This window comes from Piliocolobus tephrosceles, chromosome 2 (genome assembly GCF_002776525.5).
Source record: "Piliocolobus tephrosceles isolate RC106 chromosome 2, ASM277652v3, whole genome shotgun sequence".
In the NCBI taxonomy this organism is placed as follows: domain Eukaryota; kingdom Metazoa; phylum Chordata; class Mammalia; order Primates; family Cercopithecidae; genus Piliocolobus; species Piliocolobus tephrosceles.
This window is the reverse complement of record NC_045435.1, coordinates 70,743,216-70,759,937: the sequence shown is the minus strand read 5'-3', so window position 1 is coordinate 70,759,937 and position 16,722 is coordinate 70,743,216. Positions and strand designations below refer to the sequence as shown.

The 16,722-nt window shown below is 38.7% G+C and overlaps 1 protein-coding gene across 9 annotated transcripts in view; it reads right to left on the bottom strand.

Annotated features, from left to right (window-relative positions):
- Positions 1 to 16,722, bottom strand: part of MAGI1 (membrane associated guanylate kinase, WW and PDZ domain containing 1) — a 685,858-nt gene that overhangs the window by 255,475 nt on the left and 413,661 nt on the right. The gene's annotated exons all lie outside the window — the stretch shown is intronic.

Below are 16,722 nucleotides of genomic sequence, written 5' to 3'. Positions count from 1 at the left end.
TGACTCTTGCTGGCTTCAGAACACAAATTACAGCTCTAGACAGCATGCTCACCATGTGCATCTTTGAAAATTTTCACCGGTGAAACTTCACGCTACACTCACATACCAGCCAAATGAGCTCCTGAAAAAATCTGCCACAATGAATAAATAAAGGCGGCAGAAATTACAGATTTGATACTTGCTGGGAAGTATGATGTGAAAGTAATTGTGCTTCCTGTAGGCCATGCACAACTGTAGGAAGTGCTCATCTTCCTGCAGACAAACTCGATGGAGAGCCAGGAGTTGGCAATAAAAGAAAAACCAGTCCTTATAGGCCAACCAGACCCTTCTAGAGTATCTGACCTACTTTTAAAGCATGCTGAAGGGCTTTCAGCAGATCAGAGTTAATGAAGGAGAGAAAAAAGAAGTCTACAATCACACTTACTATTTTAGTATGCCCAGAAGTGTGCCTTATATTAGTAAAGTATACATTATCCAACTCGGGTTCAATGGTGGATTACTTATATAGGAGACACATCTCAATTGCAACTGCTCTAGGAAACAACAAATATTTTGATGAAAGAATTACAGAACCAAACTCTGAAATGAAAGTCCACTTCTACCCACAACCCAGAGAGGAGATCCAGCAAGTCCTACTGTGTGCAGGGTAGTTACATGTAAAACACCCTTTCCCTCTTCCTTTGCATCCATTCAACTCTGCCTCCTAAATGATTATTTCAATTAGCACTGTGCATTTCTGTGCATTTCTATTCATCAGATACATGGACGTATTTTTGCAGTTTGAGCACCTTCTATGTGCCAGAGCCTCTCTTGGTCGACCAGAATCTGGGTTTCAAGAGAATTGTTAGGAAAAGCAGTCTTAGGCCAGGAGTGGTGGCTCACACCCATAATCCCAGCACTCTGGGAGGCTGAGGTGGGTGGATCAATTGAGCTCAGGAGTTTGAGATCGGCCTAGGCAACACTGATATGGGTTCTTAAAGCAACCAAACCGGTAGGTTGCAGTGAGCCAAGATTGTGCCACTGTACTCCTGCCTGGGTGACAGAGCAAGATCCTCCCACCTTAGCCCCCAGAGTAGCTGTGACTACAGGTGTGTGCCACCACACCCGGATATTTATTTATTTACTTGTTTGTTTAGTTTTGAGATCAAATCTTGCTCTGTCACCCAGACTGGAGTACAGTGGCATGATCTTTGCTCACTGTAACCTCCACCTCCCAGGCTCAAGAGATTCTCCTGCCTCAGACTCCTTAGTAGCTGGAATTACAGGCGCCCACCACCATGGCTGGCTAAATTTCATATTTTCAGTAGAGATGGGGTTTCATCATGTTGGCCAGGCAGGTCTTTAACTCCTGATCTTTTTTTTTTTTTTTTTTTTGAGACGGAGTCTTGCCCTGTTGCCCAAGATGGAGTGCAGTGGCCAGATCTCAGCTCACTGCAAGCTCCGCCTCCCGGGTTCACACCATTCTCCTGCCTCAGCCTCTCGAGTAGCTGGGACTACAGGCGCCCGCCACCTCGCCCGGCTAGTTTTTTGTATTTTTTTAGTAGAGACGGGGTTTCACCGTGTTAGCCAGGATGGTCTCGATCTCCTGACCTTGTGATCCGCCCCCCTCGGCCTCCCAAAGTGCTGGGATTACAGGCTTGAGCCACCGCGCCCGGCCCTAACTCCTGATCTTAAGTGATCCACCTGCCTCAGCCTCCCAAAGTACTGGGATGACAGGCATGAGCCGCTGCACCTGGCCCGGCTAATTTTTGTATTTTTTGTAGAGATGGGGTTTCACTATGTTGCCTAGGTTGGTCTCAAACTCCTGGGCTCAAATGATCTGCCCACCTTGGCTTCCCAAAGTGCTGGGATTACAGGCATGAGCCATCATGCCCTGCTTCCTTCATTTTTTAAAAAGAGTCTCTGTTAGAACCCGGATATAACTAGCACAAGTAATTGTTTAGAATCGTTGCGTTCTACTGCCAGAATCTGGAATAAGGGAAAGAAATGGACCAGTCTGAGGTAGCAGGAAAGGAAGGAAAAAGAGAAGGGGAAGGAACCAGAAGAAGAGAAGGAGAGAGGGAGAGAAGAAAAGAACAGAGGAAGGGAAAGAGACTTTGATGTGCCTGGACAGGTCAGACCCTTAAGTATATAATACAAATTCAGAACAAAACAGCAATTATTATATCAACAAGTTTTGTTTGTTTGTTTGTTTGTTTTACCTACTCCATGTTCCTTAGATATCTAACCATTTCTTGATTTGTAAATGATCCACTCAACAGTGAGCTAAGAAGTTACAAAATTCCCCTACAGCATCCTTGACTCAAGTGGGTTGGTATGGTGTATCTAATTCTCAAGCAATGCATGAGACTGAATGCCCACCTTTCAACAGCTCACCTCTGGGAGAACTAGAATTGAACAGCAAACAAAAAAGTTAATGAAACCTGTATTAGCCACAAACTTCTATCCACTGGGGAAAAAGCCATCGAGATTCCCAGAATTAGCTAGGGTCAGGCAGGCAACACTGACAGAATTCGAACAGAATTTCAGTCTACCAGATGATTTCACATGATGTCTTATTTCCAGCCATATTATACATTTAAAGAACACTTTACCTACAACTCAGGCAACATTTTTTTCAAAATTCCACTGAAACAGATTTATCTTTTTTTCCCCCAAGTCACTCATTAAGTGAACTTGAGACTATGTAAAGTCATTTCAAGATGGAAATAAGGAATATGAATCCCTCAATTCAATTGATGAAATCTAGGAATACAGAGACTGCAACTCCAATAATTCTATAAGATCTGTTTGTAATGTTGTCCTATGAGATGGGAAAGGAGAAAAATATCATGCTCATTTAGGTACAGGAACAATGATTAGAAAGTCAAAGTAATAAATCTTTTATAGGTCAGCCGCTTGGTGACCTTGGAAATGATTTCATTTCCAGTATAACCAATTTTTGTCTCATTTTTCAAAGCAAAGCACTTAAGACAACAATAGAATGGCCCTACTTGTTTTTTGTTGGGTTGGTTTTTGTTTGTTTGTTTTTGTTTTGAGACAGGGTCTCACTCTGTCATCCAGACTGGAGTATAGTGAGTCAATCTCGGCTCATTGCAACCTCCGCTTACCGGGTTCAAGCAATTCTACTGCCTCAGCCTCCTGAATAGCTGGGATTACAGGTGTCCACCACCATGCCTGGTTGATTTTTGTATTTTTGGTAGAGATGGGGTTTTACCATGTTGACCAGGCTGATCTGGAACTCCTGGCCTCAAGTGATCCACCCACCTAGGCCTCCCAAAATGCTGGGATTACATGCATGAGCCACTGTACCTGGCCTTGGCCCCACTTTTAAAGGCAGGTCACAAGAGTAGAGAAGTCCCACCTTCAAAGATGGCAACCTCAGAAGGAATGGTCCAAGGAATAAAGAGTTTTCCTTCTAGTGATGGGAGGAATTAGAAATACAGTAAAAAGGAAGGGCCCTGCTAAAAGACTAGGGTTCTGGCAGAGCCCCTGTTGCTTCCTTAGATAGTCCCTGGAGACTTGTTCCTTACCCTCCTTAAGCTTCTCCCTTTAACTGAAGCAACTGAATCTGGGTCTGAAGCAGCCACACCTTGGTCCAAAGGAATCATCCCATTGCATCCCACACGTATCAGGGGTGGCAAGGAGGGGCAGGGCAAGGAGGTCATTTGCCCCAGGTCCTCTATTCATGAAGGGCCTCCAATTTAGAATTCTGTTGTTCTCTTCAAATAAAGTTATGTCTACAGTACAAAGACACATTAGAAGGAATAAAAGATATTTAAACCTGAGGACAATTGCCAGACTATGCCATCTTTGGCATATTTGAGTTAATGTATTATACATATGGCAATTAGTGAACAGCACAATGATACTACATTGCTGAGTATATTTAAAAGCATTAATTAAGTTGTAACCATTAAAATCAAGTCCTAACATTTGTTGTAGCACCAGTTTTCAGTTTTTAAATATTTCTGGAGATTCAAAACCAGAAGTGATCTCTCAACACTTATGAGGTCAAGGTCTTAAGGAGCAAGTCCCACCCACAGGACTACATTATCTTGGGATTAGGCCTGGGAGTTTAGGATGCTTAATGTGTCTATTGTTCCCCTAATACATAGATTACTTTTTAAAGAAAAAATAGGCTTAGATATGTTAAGTCCCATGCCTAGATCACACAGGTACATGTTTCCTGATTCTTCCTGGGAAAGAGGTCCCATGCCCTTTTTTTAATTTTTTTTTTTTTTTAATTTTTTGGCCTCTTCTTTAGTATTTATTTCACTTTTTGTGTCACACTGATTCACTGGTCTCAAGACCTAGCTCAGTACCCCTCCTTGTACATCATATAGTCCTGGCCTCATCCTATCACAGAGTTCATCAAATTCTATTGTAAATGCCTCTCGTCTTCCCACTACATTGGAAACTCCCTGAGAGCAGGAAATTTACCCAGTTTACCTCTAAATGCTGACCACCCAACATGGGGTCACCTGCTCACAGTTGTTTTCAATATACATTTGGTCAATGGGCAGAGAAGTAGATCAATGGAGAATGACTGAATGAACAGATGCATCAATTGATTGACAGATAGAAAAAAAAACAAGAGTCAATATCCCGTAAGATCCAATTCTAATACTATCTCCATCCTGTAATAAGCTGAACTAAGAATGGAGAGAACTTGTAACCAGATTGGATTAGGTTTCTGATGATCAAGTATTCATGGATATTACCCGCAATAAGTAAGGCACCATCTCACCACATTTAGAAAGCATGGTTGAGCCATTTGCCTCCAAGATGAATGGCAGTTTGATTCTCCCTATTTTTGAGGTTTTATATCTAGCTGAGTATCTGCTACTGAAACATGGCCTCTGCATAAGGCCATGCAGTCAGTCAACAACAGAACTATTCACACAGATTAGAAATGGAATAGTTCCCCCCAGAGTTGTGTACTGTGGTGGCTTTGATGGGATCTAAGACTAGGATATAATTATACTACAGAAGAGAGAATTAAAAAGTGACACCCCTTCCCCAAGAAAAAGAATGTTTAATTACTTATTCTTTTTCCTATTTTTTTGTTTTTATATTTTTTAGAAGTTTAAATAATAGGCAATATAAGCCACTGATTTAGAATGAAACTTCTAGAATGGCACAGCACGGCTCTACCTTAGCTGTGGTATCTATAGCAAGTTGTTTAACCTTCCATGCTTCAGTTTCCTTGAATATGGAGAATAAAAGCACCTATATCATAGGATCACTGTGAGGATTAAATGAGTTATAACACTATTACAGAATAAAATCTAGGCCGAGCGCAGTGGCTCATGCCTGTAATCCCAGCACTTTGGGTGGCCGAGATGGGGCAGATCATGAGGTCAGGAGATCGAGACCATCCTGGTTAACACAGTGAAACCCTGTCTCTAATAAAAAATACAAAAAATTAGCCAGGCATAGTGGCGGGCGCCTATAGTCCCACCTACTTGGGAGGCTGAAGCAGGAGAATGGTGTGAACCCGGGAGGCGGAGCTTGCAGTGGGCCAAGATCGCGCCACTGCACTCCAGCCTGAGCGACAAAGCGAGACTCCGTCTCAAAAAAAAAAAAAAAAAAAAAGAATAAAATCTAACAAATCTAGCACAGGGCAAGTATTCAATATATGTTAATGATAATAATAATTATTAACATAATTTTATGCTCACCTAGAATCCAACTAGCAGATACTCAGGATCCATTTAAAATCATTTTTCCTAACTTACTGTCTTGATATATTCACGTATGTGTATATGTAACTATATAGATGTACTAATAATGACCATTGTTTCTTCCCTCAGACTATGCATATATATTTGTATATTATACTGTGCATACATATATACTATGTATACAATATGGTGTTTAATATATAGTATAGTATTGTATATGTATATACTATATGTATATATAATATATATGCACACTATATACTGTATACATATGCTATATATAATATACATATGCTATATAGAGTATACCATATACAGTATACAGTCAGGTTGGTTACTAGAACCCCCACTAATAACCACTATTGTTTCCTCAGACTATATATGTGTATATGTACTATGTATTTATATACTACGTATGCATATATATGATGCATATATAGTATATATAATATACTATATATACTATATACATGTATATAGTATATATAGTATATACATATAGTGCATATATACTGTATACATAATATAGTGTATATATAGTATAGTACATGCGTGTATATACAGTATATAGTATATATACAGTATCCTATCTATGCTATATATACATATATGTATATGTGTGTATACACGTGTATATGGTACATATACAGCATAAACAGTATACTATATATACTGTATACACAGTATACATACACATATGCTATATATGTATACAGTATACAGAGTATATGTATATGCTGTATATACATATATAGTATATACAGTACATATACATATATAGTATGTACAGTATACACTGTGTACTGTATGTACATATATAGTATATATGTATACTGTGCATAGTATATACATAGTATATATGTATACTGTGCATATATACATAGTATACTGCTTATACTGCTTATATATAGTATATGCAGTACACATATAGTATGTACAGTATACACAGTGTACTGTATATACATATATCGTATATGTACGTATATGTATGGATACTGTATATAATACTATATATACACACCACATATGTATACACACATATATACTATATATGTATATACAGCAGATAGAATACTATATATACTATATACAGTATATACACATGTATGACACTATACAGTACACTATATATGTGTATATACAGTGTAGTATATGTTTATATATGTGTATATACTATATATACATAGTATACATACACATACATAGTCTGAGGAAAGAAACAGTGGTGGTTATTAGTGGGGGTTCTAGTAACCAACCTGACTGAGTGTGCAGTCCTATTTGATAATTGTAAGCCAAGTCACTTAACTTTATTAGCCTCAGTTTCCTCATCAGTGAAGATACTAGCAGTAATTACTTCCTTTATAAGATTTCTACAAGTATTCAATGGGAAACTATAACGAAAACACTTAGCATAAACTTGGTATTCTGTAAGTGCTAGATTCTTGTTTTAATATGTGCACAACATCTTTCAGGCTAGTCACTCTGCACTTTAATGAACACAGTCTATCAAGGTAGTAACAAAATCTCAATTATAGGCTAAAAACACTGATATAAATGAGGGGGAAGAGAGACAAAAACATAACATTCACATATAATCCCCTTTCTCCCAAACTATAATTGGTTGATTTTTTTTTTTTTGGTATAGGTTAATTTTCCTTTTATAGAAAATATCAAATTTAAAGAACAGTGCAAGAACAAGAATAGTACAAATAATACCATACACACTTTACTCAGACTTGCTGGTTATTAACATACCAGCTTGTCATTTGTTCTCTCTCTCCCTCTTCTCATACATAACATATTTTTAACCATTTTTAATGCTTTGTAGTCATTTGAGCATAAGTTGCATCACACATTTATCAGACTGAAATGTATTTACCCCAAATACATTTGCATATATTTCCTAAAAATAGTGATGTGTTATTGGTTAATTTTAAATGCAATAGAAAAATATGTCATTGATCCTTTTAAAAGTCTACTTTATTCATATTGTAGTGAAAATAACACAATTGACATTTTCTTGTTTAAATTTTGGGCAGTTCCTTCCCCAACACAAACTAGGTAGGGGAACCAGAACACAACTGGTGAAATTTCCTTACTTGGACCACAGAAGAAATACACACAATCCACTACAGAAGCCAGAAATTTTACTTATGTTTATTGAACACATTTGATACAAGGAAATTTTTAAAAATATATTATTCCTCATTCTCTTGACTCAAATGATTCTTGGGAAACTAAAACATCCTTTCCTTAAAATAAATAATACACGGTAAGGATACTGTAAAAACTTTCATGTACCTTCATAAATTGTCATGGAAATTGCTTTATAATTGCAACAAATCTTGATGAAAAATGTCAGCTGAAATTACAAAGCAATTAAATAAATTAACATGACTGCCAAATAGATATATTAGTATCCTACACTCAGCCAAAGACTAATCCATATGTTATTAGGAGGAGATTCTTTTTTACAATTTAATATGTTAATTTTTAAATACGGTCTTTAAGGTGATGGCAGGCAGAAAAATAAACCAAGAGCTTGGACTCTGGAGGTGGTTAGAACTAGGTTTGAATCTGAGTTCCATCATCATCAAACTGTGCCTCCTTGGAGATGCCACTACCTAAGCTCTCCACACCTCAACTGCTGCACTCATACTGCAGAACACAGAATACAGGTCTGATAACACTACGCCCTGCAGGGTTCAGAGAAGGTTAACAGAGACAAAGCTTGTAAATCACTTAGCACACTGCCTGGTGCATACAGTAAGTGCTCAATTAATGACAGACGTTATTATTAAGTGGTGAGGTCTGGTCTAACATGTTTTCATAAGAAGATTATAAATTACCACAACTCTAATTAAATTTAATCTAAAACTCCTTTGGCTTTCCCTTTTTCTACACCCCTGAGAACTTCAGAATAAAGAACACTGGCCAAACCATGTTTATTTGAATCTATTAGCAGACACACATAAATGAAGTCCAGTGTTACGAGCTTTTACATTTGTAAATTTTTCCCCATTTTTTCTCCAATAGGACTCTATCCACTCAGCAACTATACAATGGCAATTAGGGTTAACAACATATAATAAGAAATACAAAGACACAGAACATTGGGGAATTAGCTGATGCTGGGAAAAGGCAAAAAATGTGCTGTTTTAAGCATGCCTATTATTGGCTAAATCATCCAATTATTAATCTTCACTATATTCTTGCCTGGCATCTAGTGTTGGGTTGTTACTCAACAAATGCTGGAAAGTCAGTTTTTTAAAACTTAGCTTGTTTAAAGAAAAAAAAGAATCTTCGTATAAATAAGGCCTCAAAGCCTAAAGAGAAATCGCAAAGAGTGTTGGGAAGTCATGCTAGAAGGGGAAGGGAAAGGGGTATGGAAGGACAATCAATCTTCACAGAGGGCCTATGAAGTGTCAAGCTCATGGCTGGGTGCATCCATACTTCTTGTAAACATCAGTAAAGATAATGAGGAAACTGAGTCACAGGAAGCATGAGTAACCTGCCCAAGCCAACAAAACTAGTAAGTGGTAGAGCCTGCCAGCCTCTCAGGTCCACCACACCTGAAAGCCCATCACATCTGAATGTTCTAGACTCAACAAGACAAGCGCTAATGATACACAGGGGCAGGGCACGAGTCCAAGTGTACTATGCTGAAAGGTGGCCTGAAGACGCTGAAGGGCCTTCCAGTGGTTCTCTTTTCCATTACATACACCACTGTGCCAAAGTAAACTAATAGTTCAAATGGCTATAAAATGCAGTGGTTTAAGATAATAACTTTGGGATCTATCAGACTGAAATCAAACTCAGCTCTGTAAGTGTATGTACTTGAGCCTCTCTAAATCTCATCTCCTTCACTGGAAAATGGATATAATAATAGCTTACACTTCAAAACATTAAGAGGATTAACGGCAATAATGTAAGTAATGTGTTTAACAGAGTTCCTGACACATAGGGCATACTTGATAAACACGACTTGATTTTTTTAAAAAAGTTATTAATTTTTAAATTAGAAAGCATGGTGTCAGATGAGTTACTTAGCCTCTCTACTCCCGCTTTACCTCATATGTAATGACAGTAATAACTACCACTAGCATCATAGTACAACTAATTAAACAATATTTGTAAAGTACATAGGCTCTCCACTGACAAAGAGTGATGAATGCCAGCTGCCCTGTCTAGTGCAGAATTAAGAATTTCAGAACCGATCTTAAAGCTTTAAAAAAATGGCTCTGGATAAGCTCTAAGGAGAAGGATAGATAAAATACATAAGATGAAAAACAGAAATAAAAGAGAGTCAGGCATGGTGGCATGTGTCTGTAGTTCCAGCTACTCTGGAGGCTGAGGTGGGAGGATCACTAGAGAGAGAGAGAGAGAGAAAAAAAAAAAGAAAAAGCCAGAAAGAAAAAGCAAGAAAGAAAAAGGTAAGTAAGGTAGAGTATCAACAGAAGTAACTGACATGGACTAGAATAAACAATGCCTTGTAATAAATGGCACAATCCACCAATCACAATGTCACTTTCATTACTGACAAAAGCTACAATGGAGAAAATGGCTTTAGATCTTTGTTAACAAGGGGATTGTTAATAAATTACCCCCAAAATTACACTACCAAACCCATTCCCCAGCAAATCTCAAAACCACTGTCTTCCCGGTGAGATCCGCCCAAAGAAGATTTCCAGCAAGGATGGACAGTGAATGCACGCTTCCCTGGGATCAGACAGAGCCCCCAAGAGAACAGGAATCGTCACAGTCAGGAATTTCCAGGTCCCTCTCATAAGCTCACTGACAGGGAAACTCACTTCTCCCCTGGCAAGAGGGAAATAAATTTTCCACACTTCAATGCTCCTGAAGGGGCACACTGCAGAAATGCGAAGTGGTTTTCTGCTCTGAGTTGTCACAAATATGGGGGATGCTGCTGGCATTTATGAGGAGGGTTCCAGGGATGCTCCAAGTTCCTCAATGAATAAAACTCCAGAACAACAAAGAAGCTTCCTGCTTCCCTCACCACCTTCCAGTGCTCCATCGGAGAGTCCCATGGATAAAAATGGGTTTGCAGTTATCTGAGCCCATACTCCAGCTCCAAATCACACCTAAACAAAAAGTATTGTTACCTAATCTCATGATTTTTTCATTTGGCACAAAACTCCTTGCCTGGACTATTACCTGACTTTGTGAAACATAAATCATAGCTCACCTTATACATGGTGAAACAGGAAACTATGTATAAGCTGTGCAGTGATGCCCTTGACACAGTAACACCCTTGACGTGGGCAATCTAGTGTTTAAAGTGATGTCTATGTACACAGTTTGTGCTAAACATCATGAGGAGTATAAAAACAAATCAAAAGCATAAGAAGTCATTGCTATCCATGAATGTCCTCTATTGGAACATCCTCTTACACAGGATATTTTGGACAGAACCACATTTAAAGTCACAAATATATGATGGACAGGGGAACCTCATACCACAGCAAGAAACATTCACTTCTTCGTTCCAATGCTTGTCTTCTTAAAGGAAACCCAATAGCAAACCAATGCATAGCAAATAAGTTTCAATGGAGAAGGACAGGTGTAAGCAGTCAAGGGGTGAGTCAGTAGGTGGGAGGAGTCCCCGAATCATAGACAAGCCAAGGGCACATGGGAAAATACAGTCATGATGGGTAGAAGAGAATGGGAGAAAAAGAGTAGAAAGCTGATCAAGATAAATGTTTTACATTTTAAGCAACAAACATCTGTGGTTAAATAGAAAAGGGGTAGAGTCGAAGAGTTCAGATCCTTAAGAGTTTGTGTACTTTAGATGAAGTTAAAGTCAGAGATGACATGATAGAGAGAAAGAAAGGGAAAGAGAGAGAGATATCATGACAGAGAATCTGGCACACAGTAGGTGTCCAAAAGCTGGGGAGCTATTGCTATTGTTAGTAGTCATAGTTTTGCCACAGGCTAGGCTTTGCAAAGGCTAAAGCAATCCTTTTAGACAGCCCTTAGTTTACATAGAGGACAAGGGCAGAGAAATAGCAACAGAGACAAAGTTTCCAGTGACCTTTATCTCTTTATCTGATCAGTCCTATGATGCCTGCAGAACTCTCTAGTTCATGAGTTATGACCAGAAGCATTCTACCAGTGTCCAATACAACCTGAACACAGGTATGCACATTCCAGGAGACAAACTATTTTCCAGCATCCAGTTCTTTATCCTGGACGCTTACTGACAAATAGGTCTAGTTTATGTCATCAGCTCTAATTGTCAAAGATCACAGGAAAAGGGGTTGATTTTAGGCAAGCCATACTGGAAACAACTATGCTTAAGAGAAAACTGTAAGTTCAAATAGAACTAATGGTAATTTGTGGCCCCATTTAAAATTATAGACAATGTTAGCAGATGCTAAAATGCCTGTTTGAATATAGCTATCGTATAAAGACCAGTATCACCTATGTTTACCACATCAAATTTAAATTGCCTTGTAGATCAAACACACTAAGCCCTCTGTGAAGTCCTTTAAGTCAATGATCAATACCTCTTAGACTGGTTACAATAGTCTCAGTATTGGGAAAAGCCTTGATGAACAAAGCGTTAAGCTGCAGAACAAAACTGACTTATCCTTTCCTCTTTTAGGCAACCTTTGCTTGAAAAGAAAGATGATAGTTGAGCCTACAAAAGTGAGGAGGAATGGGAGGGGCATTGTTCAGCATTCCAGAGAACCGGCACTACTGGATGAGTTGTATCTCGTTTTGACAGCAACAGTATAGTAAATGACAAGCCCTGTCAGGTAATGCATTTATCTTCATGGGAAAAGCGGCCAATCCAAAGCAAGAATCTCAGATGTTGTCACATCAGCTAGGATAAGAAGTCATAAAACAGGAAGGCTATCATTGCAGGAGGTACGGTGATATCTAGACTACAATTAGGAGGAGCTGTGAACGGACACTCCAGCTCCAACCTCATGGGCGCTCTGACATTTTTCTTGTGTGCCTCGATTACCAGCCACGTAATTAGTGAAATCCTTATCAGTCATCTATGACTCAAGACTCTGACCTTCTTTTTATGCTGAAAGCCTTAGGGTCAAAGCAACTCTGCTGTTTTTCTCAAATGCTAAGTAAGGAAAAAAAAATAAAAGAAGAAAAAGAAAGAACATCTTTTTCCATTTCTTCCTTTGTTCATTCGTTCGACAAATATTTATCCTACAGTCCAGGCACCAACCTAGGAGTGGCCTGGTCACTCAGTTAGATATGCTGCCTGACTCCTGAAAGTCGGAATCTAATTAGAACAGGCAGGCATGCAGCAAGCACTACAATCAGGCACAAAAAAGGCATGAAGGAAGTCACAGAGTGCGGCTTGGGGAGTGGGGAGGAGGTCAACAGGCCCAATCTGTGGAAGCAACGGAGGACTTCGTGGAGGAAGTGGCGTCTGGCTAAAACTTAGAAAGAAGACTGTGAACTGGTCAGATAGATAGGCGGCGGAATAGGAAAAAATAATATGTACCCATTTATAAGAAGACACAAAGTGTGTTTGGAACATGAAGTTTGTAGGGTTGAAGCACAGATTGGGAGGGGTTGGGAATGTGAACAAAACTAGAGGGGGAGAAAGACAGATATATTAGCTAGATAGTTCTGAGGAATGAGAGAAGTAGGCATGTTTACAAGCATTGCAAACCCATTTATTACGGTTTTCTATAGGTACACAAAGAAAAGATCTAATGGAAAATAAGCTAAACCTAGATATGCTAAGAAAATCATGTAATGATTTTTTTGAATCTAAATCATTAATTAAAATTATATTGTACATACCAGTGAATTACTTGAACATCAGAGAGAATATACTGATTTTTAAGGTTTTATGCCTGCCATTGCTCCCAACCCCAAGACAGAAAATGTCATTATTTTAAACAACTAGAGCTCTAAATTCAGCCATTAGAAATATTTTTTCCTTTTACTCTCAATAGTCTGTATATTACTCTAATCAGGCTATTACTGATAACACCCAACTTGGGACTTACAGAGAACTGGTTTAACCCTGACCATGCTACTTGCTGTGTGACCTTAAGCAAACTAGTAACCTCTCTGAACCTGCTTCCTTTAATAAAACTCACCTTATAGGATTGCAATGTGTATCTGATAAGACAATGGTTGAGTCAGTACTACTATTTCCATTTTACTGAAGAGTCAACGAGATTCAGAGAGGTTATGTGACTTGTACCAGGCCACACAGCCAGCAGAGCAGCGCTCAGACTTCACGCAGGTCCCTGAACTCATTCTGCAACTGCATCTGTTTTCTGTTGGGGTTTTTCTAGGGGTATTTTCAATGGCAAATATAATTAAATTTCAACTAACATACCCTTTCTTCTTCCTGTAGAAATAATAAAAGTTCTTGAATAAAGGGAAAATAAAAGGGGAGTCGAGAATAATAATAACTGTAACAAAAATAGCACTGGATGAACACTTTAAAAATGGGTAAACTGTATGGTATGTGAATTATATCTCAACAACACTGTTACAAATTTTGAAAAGTAAAATAGCAGCAGATGAGAAATGAGTAATACGGCATTTCAAATGGTACAATTTTGATACAGTTCAATTTTGTTGCTTCATCTTTTGGCCAATAAAACAGGGGTGCTATTATCTGCATTTCCTTTGCCAGAGAATTAAGATAAACTGAGCCCTAAGTGGTAAAGTGTGCTATGATGCACATACAGCTCCAATACATTATGGCAACACTAAAAATAACCTGAGAATGAAGGAGCTTTATTTCTTCACTGCCAATGGCCCATGAGCCTCCTAAAATGTACAGGGAAAGAAGTCTACCCCCACCGCAAGCACGTGTTCATGAGGTCATCTCTTCTCAAAATACTGAAGTCACTGAAATGTCAGTGGCAGGAAGTTCTGGAACGTACAGATTACACGAGCCCATTTCCCTGCAGCACAGTTACATCATCATCAAGAGAATCCATTCCCCAAATCCACGGCTTCCTAATCCATTAGCACAACAGGCTGGTGGAGAGCTTGGCTTTCCCAGTCACATGGGCCAAAGAATCAAAATAAACACAAATGTGGCCAGAGGAACACAAGTCGAAAGAATCCCAGGTCAGCCCCAGTCTACTCATGTTCAAAGGCACACACGCTCCACCAGACTCCAAAACAGACCTCTTCTGAATTTCCTTCCCATTTTATGAAGGAAGTGTAAAATGAATTGTTACCTGTTTTCTCTTTTAGTAGGAACACCATTTCTGCTTTCCAAATTCCTGATTTACTGGTTTCACAGCCATAAAACATCAATGCCAAGGGTTTTATACAAGCAAAAACAAACATGATTTTTCCACTGTTTTTAAAAGACAGAGGTCGTTTTTGCCCCAATTCCTACAGAGTGATAAGCTTAAAATCAAGCCATTTAGCTCACAGTCAGGTCCAATAAATCAGTGGAAAAAATAAACGGGAGAGCATGCCAAAATGTAACCATGGTAACACCACAGATGCATCAAGAAGTGGTGCGCTCATTTGCTTCATCCCCATTTCTTAAATTGGAATCTAAGTAGGGGAAAAATTACACAGAGAACAATCATGATTCTGCAATTACTGATTTCTGCAAAATTGTATTCAACCTGCTGTGCTGTAACTTCAGAGGCAGCTACGAAAACAGCCCTAGATGACATAAGAGTTAAAAAGACCAGATCTGCCACTTACTGACCCTCCCTGTGACTTTGTTTCTTCATCTGTAAAACGGGTGTTAAAGACTCCCAACTTCAAAGGGTTACTACAGGAGGAATGCCTGACAGTGCAGAAGAGACAGGGTAATGATGAACTCAGGAGACTCGAAGCCCTGATCACCTTTGGCTTTCATTTTATTGGCTTCCTCATTGCCTCAGTTTCTTGGTTTATAAAAACACAATGATAATCCCTGCCCTATCTATGTGATTAGCATTAGGAATTAATTATTATTCAGCCAAAATATAATACATTGTTATGAGGGTATTACCAGGATTACAGTTTACAACTTCAAAGCTAAAAGACTAAAAGAACTGAGGACCACAAGTTCACATTAACCCATCATCACACTCCTCTCCATCAAATGCTTCGCCACTCCATGGACAGAGGCAATCTTGGGGCCCTGTCCCAAGTTACTTATAGCAAACTTCTTTTCCTCTCAGAGCCTCTGTTTTATTTATGAGTAAAATGGAGAGCCAGCGGCTATTCTAGAATCTGATCTATGGAAGTTATCATCTAGAACTACAGTCTAAGTCTTTTCAAATCTACAGAATGCCTTAGATTAGTTCTGCTTGTTCTTTAACAGTAGTATCAGAAAACATTAGCACTCTAGCATATCATTTGCAAGGCTTTTTTTTTTTTTTTTTTAAAGAAAACCATTTATAGCAAACAAAACATAGAAATAAACAGGGTACCTTGAACATTAAATTTTCCTCCTTTCTTTTGCTGGTTTAAAAAATGATATTTCTAGAAAAATAAATTCTAAACTTTGAAGGATTGGGTAATAGGCGAAAGAAAAATTCTAAGTAATAAAACCAGAATCATTCTTTCCTCCTATTTTAAAAGAAATTAAACAACTAGGAACACAGTGTGGCACAGCACAGTGAAACTTCACTACAGTGGAGCTGCCAATTTATCCACCCATACACAGACAGACAGACAGGCTGCCTTTCTTTACAAAGACACTCTGCTTTCAGCGTTCCTGTGCTCTGTGTCTTGTTTTTTCAGATTTGGTGTAATCTAATGGTTTGGAGGTTTGGGATTTTTTTTATCTGTGGAAATCATTTCTTCAAACAAAATTATGTAAAATCCTGACTTACGAATCTGATGAAGTTGACCAAAAGGAGAACCCTGGGAAGGAAGAAAGAGCCCACGGGGGTATTCCCTTCACTGGGGGTCTCCACAAAGGTCAGTCTGAAGGCCGCTGGCCCGGTCTACTCCATTAATAAGAGCAATGGTTAACATTTATGGAGGCTTACAGCACAACATTATCTTACAAAACGCCTTCTGTGCCTGATCTCACTGACTCCTCATAGCAGTTCCATGA